This window comes from Lichenostomus cassidix, chromosome 3 (genome assembly GCF_008360975.1).
Source record: "Lichenostomus cassidix isolate B80296 chromosome 3, HeHo_3.0, whole genome shotgun sequence".
NCBI lineage: Eukaryota > Metazoa > Chordata > Aves > Passeriformes > Meliphagidae > Lichenostomus > Lichenostomus cassidix.
Genome location: NC_139483.1, coordinates 82211134 through 82221309, shown reverse-complemented (window position 1 = coordinate 82221309; position 10176 = coordinate 82211134). Strand labels below are relative to the sequence as shown.

The 10176-nt window shown below is 38.3% G+C and overlaps 1 long non-coding RNA gene across 1 annotated transcript; it reads right to left on the bottom strand.

Moving 5' to 3' along the window:
• Nucleotides 1-5899: 5899 nt before the first annotated feature.
• Nucleotides 5900-8971, bottom strand: LOC146440117 (uncharacterized). The gene is made up of 3 exons (XR_014851358.1): nt 8846-8971; nt 8619-8728; nt 5900-5985 (listed from the first exon to the last, which is right to left on the bottom strand). It is a non-coding gene; the product is annotated as an uncharacterized LOC146440117 (long non-coding RNA).
• Between the last annotated feature and the right edge of the window lie 1205 nt (nt 8972-10176).

The following is a 10176-nucleotide window of genomic DNA, read 5'->3' as shown; positions in this document are numbered from 1 at the left end:
ACTTTGCTCCTTTGCACCTTCATACTCTGGCTTGCCCTTATGTTTGTATCCAAGAGCTGGCAGAGAGACCAGAGCAATAAAAAGAAAAAATTACTTTCAAACAACTTCATGGGCTTTATAGGCTCTGTCCTACTTTGGATACCTCTTGACCTGGTTTATGAACTAAAAATAGCAGGAAAATGAGATTGCAGACATCAGGTATGAGAACTGCTGAGTAGATGCAGGAGAACTATGGAGCAGTTACTAACTCATTTTCTTGTCATTGATATCTTGGGCTTTCCAGGCCATGGTCACTTGTCTTGCTCTTTAACTGGCATTCAAACCATGTATATTAATCAGACTGCTTATAGGGTAGGAAATTCATTTATAAGTTATTTAAGCAAGGGGATAAGATCCTGGCCCAACTCTCATTGACCTCAAGACAAGGATTTTACTTCTCACATCTTGAAGAAGACAGTTACTGATGTAATGCTAGCTTCCCTAAATATAAACAGATTATGCTATTAAATTACCTCATCACCTTTATATTAATGTGGGATTTATTTATTTATAAGGCAAAATAAAAACATGAATGCTGTAACACAGATGAGAAACATAGTGGAAAATGAAAGCAGGCTGAATGTCTTTCAGTTAATACATTTGCTTTAATTCATGACTCAGGCCTAATTCTTGTCATGATTTTGTTTTAGTAAATTCTAAAGAAAATAAGATTGCCGTGATAAAATAACGTGTCTTACCAATGAGTACCTAAAGCACACATGCAAGCAGTTAGACTGTCTGTCTACTTTGCCTGCTAAATACCAACTCAGCTTAATTTTTCACTATTATTTCCAAAACTGTCTTTGAAGCTTGATCTGGAACAGCTCATTCCCAGAAATAATGTCTTAGACTTCCCTGCCCAAAAGAAATAATTAAATTACAAGAAAAATAAACAATTCTATCATTCCCATGATTAATACTCACTTTTGCCTGAATCCTACATTCAGGAGATCTCTTCTGTCATAAATTCTTTTTTGATATGCATCTGAGTTGCTTGAACTAAGAGATTTCTCAATTACAGCAACTCAGAAGTATTAAAAATTATAAGCTTTTAGTCATGAAGTATCATCTCATTGAAAGCAAATTGCTCCTTGGGCAGGAACAGTATAAACTAATTTTTGTATCTAGAAATAAAAACAATTCTGAAACTTTTATGACACGAATTATTGCCATTGTTAAGATTATTTTTTCCAGTGCCTGTACAGGCATAATAAATCCACAGCAAATTGTAAATTTATAAAATTTAGTGGTATGTAAGAGACTAGCACTAATAAGAGGTGCTTGCTAGTGTTACCTCAATGCTTAAATTTGAGAAGACATCTCAAAGGAAGTATGAGGAACAATTAAAATAGAATTTCACATGCAGTAGCCCATTGCATTTGCTTTTTTATTGTCAGTCAGGATAAAGTGACACTATTAAAAAGGGCCACTTTTGCATATCCAGTTGAGGATGAAATGATTTGCACTTAAAAGGGCCTTTAGCTGTAGACTTTATAACCTAGGATCACTGTCACAACTTGGGCTGCCTACAATAGGTGAGGTAAATCCCACGTCAACAGGAGGCAGAATTATGGTGCACGTGTTGCCATGTTCCACCCCTTCAGCTCCCTATCCTCCCTATTTTCCTGTACTTTATCTCAATATAGGACTTCAAGGCTTTCCAAAGAGAGAAAACTAGGTTATTTAGAGTAAAACTGTCTCTCCCAGTAGTGTTTTTCAAGCTGCATACAGCGATTTAGTCACTTGCATATTGCAACACCAACAGCAGGAAAAAGAATGAACAATTAATGTAATTTTTTTCATTTAACTTTTATAAAGCAGGCATGCACAGCTACAGTCTTGTCATGTAGTAATGGTGATGTTATGAGAAATGAGTGTGATTGGTTATCACAGGAGAAATACTGTGAATACTGAGGGGAGGGAAGGGAGGAGAGGAGAGGAGAGGAGAGGAGAGGAGAGGAGAGGAGAGGAGAGGAGAGGAGAGGAGAGGAGAGGAGAGGAGAGGAGAGGAGAGGAGAGGAAATATTTTAGGTGGAAGTGACCTACAGCAATCTAGTCCAACTGTGTGATCATTTCAAGGATGGCCAAAAATTAAAGCACGTTTTTAATGGCAGTGTACAAATGCCTTTTAAACACTGTCAGGCTTAGGGAGTTCATCACCTCTCTAGGAAGCCTGTTCAGTGTTTGACCACTCTCCCTGATGTCCAGTCTGAACCTCCCCTGGTGCTGCTTTGAACAATTCCCATGCATCCTACCACTGGATATCAGGGAGAAAAGATCAACACCTCCCTCTACACTTCCCTCCCCATAGACCTTTAAAGACCTTTAAAGACCCCTCAGCCTCCTTTGCTCCAAACTAGGCAAACCCGTGAAAATGAGAAACAAATCAGAAAAATGAAAGAAAAGGAAAATAAAATTAAACTACTTGCTTTGTCTTTCCCATGAGGTTGAAAATAATTCCAAAACTGCACAAAATTTCAAATATGACGTATGTGTATGTGTCTGTGGCTCCTTGTGCATGCTCATTGTTCCTAAATGCTTCCTGATCTTTTTCCATTCTTGTGAAATTAGTTCTTCTCTCCAAAACTCACTCTCTAATTTCACATTTTTAAAATTGCTACTAACCAGTTTCCATTAGCACCAATGGAAAGAAAATGGTAGTCATATTTTTTGGTTTGTGGATCTGAAAAATAGAGAATTCCCGAGCCCATCTTGTGTAAGGTTTTAGCTATCCTATTAAGCAGTGAAATCTAGAAGAAGGGGTTCATAAGACAGGACAACTTTTCCAATATTTTTAAAATGAAAAATACATTTCAAATGTATGAATCAGTTATGTTCCAGAAAACAGTGTATTTTCAGATATTTTTTACTATACCTTGGAATGCCTGAATATAAACCCGGTTACTAAAACTGGATACAGTTGCAGTTCTGCTGAGATGCCATGAGAATGAGAGTACTTTAGGTCTAGGTAGGAAACAAGAGAAATGTGGATGTGTGACACCCTGAGGTTCTTTTCCATCAGGCAAGTTTCCAGCCACTCTGCCCCAGGCTGTAGCATTGGATGCTGTTGTTGTGATCCAAGTGAAGGAGCTTACTTGGTTTTGTTAAACCTCATAAAATTGGCCCCTGCTCATTGATCCAGCTTGTCCAGATCTGTCTGAAGAGACTTCCTGCCCTCCAGCAGACCAACACTCCCACCCAACCTGGTGTCAGCTGCGAACTTACTGATCTGTGAACTTACTCCCTCATCCATTAATAAGGATATTAAACCAGGACTGGCCCCAGTGCCCTCGGGAATCCCACTGAAGGCTGTCTGTCAGCTGGATGTGACTCCATTCACCACAACTCTCTAGGTCTGGCCATCCAGCCAGTTTGCACCTGGCTAAGAGTGCACCTGTCCAAGCCACAAGGAGTCAGTTTCTACAGGAGAATCCTGTGGGTAATGTTCTCAATGACATTGCCAAAGTCCAGGTAGATGACATCCACAGTCTTTCCCTCATCCACTAGGCAGGTCACCCCCTCATAAAAGAAGACCAAGTTGGTCATGCAGGACCTGCCTTTCCTAAACCCAGGCTGGCTGGGCCTGATCCCCTGGTGTTCTGGACATGCTGGATCATGGCACTCATTATGATCTGCTCCATGATCTTCCCTACCTCATGAATTTCTGAGCCTAGTATAGCCCTAGCAAAAAAACTGCTTCATCTATATTTCATTTACCAGTTTAGGCTTCCATGGCAATTTGCATAGAAGTATAGGTCAAGCAACTGCTATTCATCTATAGCAGTTTGAAATGGGAAGATGCAGATAAACTATAAACTAAACTATCAAGCTTTCTTTCAAAATGTTCATATTATTTAAAGAATCATGTGTAAAACTAACACTATTGTTTTGACAAATTGGTAATTGTAGCACAAAATTCAATTTCTAAAAATGCAGATTGGTGTGTGTGTGTAAAATGTAAAACACATTTTGAAACTGTAGTATTCAATGTTGTTTCTTTGTTCCTTCATTTATGATTTATTGCCCCAGTGCTGGTGTGTACCTATAGCATGGTCTGTTAGCCATGCATTCTGCTATGCTATTAAAAAAAAAAATGAACTTGCTAAGGATTTAATAATATTTATTAATATCAATATCAGTGAACTGAGAGCAGTATCTTTACTGCCAGCATGTATTTCAGATGCGCATTAATAAATATACTAGCAGGGGAAAGAAATTCTTCCTAGTTGAAATAACTGCTGAGAAAAAATATGTGAAAACCCAACTCAGTGTGAAAAACAAACTGGTTAAAAGGTGGTGCCTTTCACACAACACTCTGTGCTGCAAGTCTAAATATGAGTGATGTGCAGTTCCTGCAGTGTTATGGTCCATGAGCACATGCCAGTGCCTTGGAATAGCATTTCCTCACATCTGTTCCTTCCTTAGGTGTTTGCCAAAAATGTTGAAAGAAATGGTTTCAAGCCACTTAAATACTTTCATTGTTGTTTGTTTTGTTTGTTTTTTTTTTTTAATAAACCTTTTTCACATTAGTGGTCTATTTAAACATGACACGGTCTGTCATAATTCAAACTGCAGTCTAGTTTTCCCATGATTTGTCTTATACAACTGTGATTTTTTTTTTCTTGGAATCATAGCTTGCAAAAAAGTGGTCTTCATAGATGAAAGTAATTGTTTGTAAAAGGAAAATAATGAAGAAAAAGCACAATAACTTTCTTTTTTGCAAAAGGGGAAAAACATCACTCCCTCTAACCTGAACAGAAACTTTTAATTAAAGTATTTGTACCAAGGACAAGAATAGTCCAAACAAATAATCCTTATTATACAAGGAAAAAATTTATACTCATGTGATGGTAGCAAACCAATAAATTTAAATAATTTTATCAAATTTCACTCTTTTCTGAACTACACTGATATTGTTCTAATAGCTCCAAGTTTACAGCTTCTTTGCTACCCTTCATTGAAGGATAAAGATCCTCTGCATTCCTATGCACAGGCTCTTTCATTGCCTTCTATAGGTCTAAGTTGACTCCCTTGCCCCTTATTTCAGCTTTCTTCCCTGCCATTGTCCAGGACATGCTAAGGACCTTGGACTGGGGCTGTTTTCCAGAACATACATGTATTTTCAATTGCCTAGGGACATTTGTTTATTCATAGTATTGAATTCTGAAATTTAATTGTTTGTCAGCATCCAAAATTTTGATTTAAGCGCAGTGAGGACAGGATTCTTGGAGTATCCAGATACTTTAATATGTACGGACAGTAAGGTTTTAAATAAAAAGGTGTGGGCCTCAAGTAGATACCTGTCTGTTTTTTAAAGACTGCAGTGACTTTTTGGTGCATACATACGTTACACCGCTGGTAGTGTTAAAGAGGAAAGGTTATAACTCTTTATTTTCTTCCACTGTGAAGAAAGCACTAGCTGAATACAAGCTTATAAAGTATTCTTCTGAGCTCAGACACAATAGCTGTGGCAGATCTGATAACAGGGGTCCTGAGTATGGGTCTTGCACACCCTACTATCACTTTTTCAATAAAAGCCCCAGTGAAAGAGATTGACTGGAAGTACACCTAAATCAGAGGAGCAGGAAAGGAGGATTGCAAGATTTCTACTGTTTTTGTGTGAGGGTTGTAGAACTTAGTGTGTACATCTCAACAATATTTTTTTGGAGCTGTGGGCTTTTTTATAACATTTACATCCTAGCAAAGAGTGTGATGTGGCTAGTTAGGTGTAAAATAACAGCTGAGACAGCTGACTTAGCTTTTCAATTTTATTGTCAATAAGAGTTCAGTCATTTAGTTCTGAAACAAGCCTGCTACCTTCAATTGTAAAAGCTGAGATATTGACTTACCTGCTGTTTTAGCCAAGGTATGATAAGGTTTTTTCCTGTTTTTGTTAAGTAGAGTGAACATACCTCGTGGCTGAAGATCAGAAGGATCAGACCTGACCTGGGAAAAGGAAGAAGAAAGAAGGAATGAAACTACATATCCTGAGAGTTCAAATTTGCATTGCTATAGACAGCGTAACTATGTAAATAACTTATCATTTCCCAATGGATTTTTAAAATTGCATTATGTCACACAGTATGTTCTCTTTGGACACCATTTTTTCCCTTTTCAGTGGTGTTAAATTAAATAAAGGTACTGCTTCCAGTAAAATGAAGCTGTCATAACAGAGACAAATACTTGAGAGAAGATATTGCAAAATGAAGAAGTACATGGATACATGTAGGGCTGGACTACCAAGTATGATTCATGCCAAGGTTATAAATACAGTTACCTAGAGTTTTTCTATACTGAGTAAAAAACACCCTTAGTTATTTTTGGTGAGGCATTCAAACCACCAGTGAGTAATCATTCACTGGCTGTTCAAGGCCACACTGGGGGTAACCCTGAGTAACTTGGTCAAGTGAAAGGTGTCCCTGCCCGTGGCAGGAGAGTCAGAACCAGATTGTCTCTAAGGTCCCTTCCAACCCAAACCATTCTGTGATTCTGTGGTTCTAAGCAAAGACTCGGATGAGCTACACCTCAATGCAATAACTCTGTGTATCTGAAAAATCCTGCAGCCCTGGAAGTCAGAAAAGTTGTGGGTTTGATTGTTTTGACTGTTTAATGAGAAAAAGGAGAACATGGCTTCACTGTCTGTCACTGGTGTGAATACTGTAAGCATGTCTAAATATAATTTAGAAAATTGCTAACATCTATGCATGACAGAAGGCTCTAACCACTAGAAAAATATAAGATAATATCAGTGCTATCAGCTGAGAGACATCATAGACTGTGATCTTTAGCTCTCAAATGGTTGATATTTGAACTCTGCTACATTAAAGGTTTAGCAGAAAGACACCCACATCTTACAGCTACTTTCAAAGCTGTCTAAATACAGACTCTGGCAAGTAGAATTACTTTCACCTTGCAGCAGAAATCTATTACTCTAAATATCCTGTGAAGTAATTTCTTCACTATGGCCTCTTGCTAACTTCAGTACAGGAGTCTTGTTCTTCCTGTTAATCTTCACTGTATGCCAACAGACAATGTAGGACAGCTCTGTCTCCAACTGATGTGTTAGAGACATTCTCAGAGAGAAAGCGAGGTTGGAAACAGGTCCAATAATTCCATGGTACAACAATGGAAGCATTAAATGACCTCAATTTGCCATTAAAAATATTTTCTTTACTTGCTTTTCCAGCTGGCTTAAATTCTTTGTTTGAGCTCTGTGGAAATCAGATTAATCTTGACCCTGAATGCATTGATGAGTTCCTGGTCCATTTATTATTACAAATGGTTATTTTTTAGAGGAAAAACAGTGGCTAGGAGAAACATTACAGAAATATTTTCTTAACTCTGATGCACCTTGGGAAATTCAGATTTGGGTAAAACTTTAACCTTTTGTTTCCACTGCAAGGTGGGAGCATTTAATTCTACTGAGTTCTGTTATTTTCACATATCTTTAAAAAGCCCCTCTGTGGGCTATAATAAATTCTGTGTGTCTCCAAATAGAGTTATCTGGATTATGTGTGCTGTTTTTCCTAGTATTTCATCAGGCTCATTATTAACATTGGACATATCAAAGGAGTAGCCAAAATAAAGCAAACTGTAACAGCTGTGGAGATGCACATTTCTGTACACTGGCAGGCTGATTTGTGAATTATACTTTTCAAGTAACCTCATTAAAATGTGTCCTTTGGAAAAAGAGCCCCACATATCTCTGTTTTTTTCAAAGCATTTTTCTCCCCTTACATTCTTCAAGTGATGGAAACATGGTGCAAAATATCACAGGCCAAAAGATTACAACAGAATCTTGAAAAGCAGAACAAATGTGCTCTAGACATTTCAAAAATAGAAAATTCCAGCCACAGCTCCCCCAGTGCCTGAAAGATACTGGCAAGCTGAAAAAACTCAGAGGGCCACATAAATATTTGGGATGCTGGAAAACGGTGTGAGATTGCTCACCAGGTAGAATAGGTCAATGGGCATCAAATCCTTCACTGCCTAAAGGAGAGTCACCAAGAAGACACAGTCAGAGTCTCCCCAGAGCTGCTCACCAGAGCAGACATATTAATTTTCTTTAAAAATCAGTGTATCAAAACCAGGATGCGAATCAAAGCCACAAGCAAGTTAACTAAGTACAATTATAAATGCAGTTTTGGAAACTTCTGAATTTGAATTTTCATGACAGTGAGCTCTGGCATTAAGTAGGTTATTTTAAACTGCTTTGTGAATGTTTCCCCCACTGCTCACTGGGGTGGACCTGTAACTCTGTGGAGGAAGACAGTAAAACTCTCCTGTCAGTTGGACTAACTGGTGACCCAAGCTAACAGACCTGATCAAAGGTTTCCTTCTCTTGAATCCTTCACTAAGCTCTCACATCTCGCCATTTGTTGAGTAATGATGTTTCACATCATCTCCATTGGCCCAGAGACCGGTGGGTGATGACTGAGTCTCTATTACTGCTGATAACCTTCATCACCTCTTGGCTAGACTATAGCTGTGTCATAAACCTGAGCATGATGCCTACAGCACTTAGGAAACCCCAGCTAATAGAGAAGAATGGAACAAATCTTCATAGCCACACTGCCTACCTGGGATCCACCAAGCTGCAGAGATTACCCATGGAATTTCAGCTCAGGCTCAAATTTCTCTTATACGATCTGTGAAGAAGTTTGAGATGGATCCTGTACCTAAAGGGGGACTACAAGAAAGATGGAGATAGACTTTTTACAAGGGTGTGTAGTGATAGGACAAGGGTGAATTACTTTAAACTGAAAGAGGGCACCTTTAGTTTAGCTATTAAAAATAAATTGTTTACTGTGAGGCTGATGAGGCACAGGAACAAGTTGCTCAGAGAAGTCTGGGCTGCCCTATCCCTGGAAGTGTTCAAAGCCAGACTGAATGGGGCTATGAGAAACCTGGTCTAGTGGAAGTTGTGTCCAGCAACAGCACGGGGATTGTAATGAGACGTTCTTTAAGGTACCTTCCAACCCAAACCATTCTTTGATTATGACATCTACTCTTTTTCTATGGACAGTGCATTGTAAACAGGATAAAGCTCATCTCTTAGAACTTTCTTGTGTTTCAAACAGACCTAGAACTCTTGCAGGGTCACCAGTTCTTGTTCCTCAGAAGCTTCTTCCTGTTCCAATCTCCTCTTCTACTCTGCCTTTTCTAATGTAAATACATAATAGCTTCCCTAATCCTAAAGCTGAAACCCTGCCAGAACACTTTTCCTTCCAGAAAGCATGAGTAAATAGAAATCATACAAGAGATACATTACAAGAGATACACAGTTCTGTTGCTTACTGCAAAGCAGGAAAAAAGGGAGTGAGTAAGGACTGTAGCTAAGTGGACCTATGTGGTAGACCACACACAGCTAATAGCAAGTCCAGAGTCCAAGTTGTGGCTTCCATTTGAACAGAGGTGGTTAAAAGGCATAATGGCTAAATTTAGTGATGGAAAATATTTTCTGAGTTCTCTGAAAAATTAATTTTGTTTGCTACCACTAGAAACAGTTGATAAAATCAGAGAATATTTTAAGATTTTAAGTCATCAGAGTATTTACCCAGACATTTAAGTCCATTCCTGTTTAGTGAAGCATATGAGTATTTTAGTGTTTTGTGTCTACTACTTTTCTATTCATGCTGGCCATATGAGAAGTGGGCCTGGATGTTAACACAAGAAGGAAGCAAGTTTCAGAATTTTCTCTTGTGGAAGCAGAACATGTGACAAGTTAATGCAAATAAAAATCGGACTAAGAATGCAAATCCCTCTCAAGCAAGCAACTAGTCCTGAGAGTAGAACTAAAGGAGCTTGCAATTTTTACATCTTGGACTCCTAATAAGGAGAGTGTTACAGCTGTTTGTATGGCTGATAAGGAAGTGCAATTCTGAGATCCACTTCAGTAAGAATAATAATAAAAAAAAAGATGGCTAGGTAGAATTTCCAATACTCTGCCTCCTGAAAATATTCTCTCAAAAGAAAATCACAAAGGACTTCCTAAATATTTTGGTGGAATCTCACTGGATAACTATCTATGGCTTTGTCCAAGGAAACTGTACATCTCCTCTTTAAAATTTTCCTTATTTCAGTCTTCTGTACATAATCCAGTGAAAGTAATTCCTTCTGTGTACCACAGCTGACTTA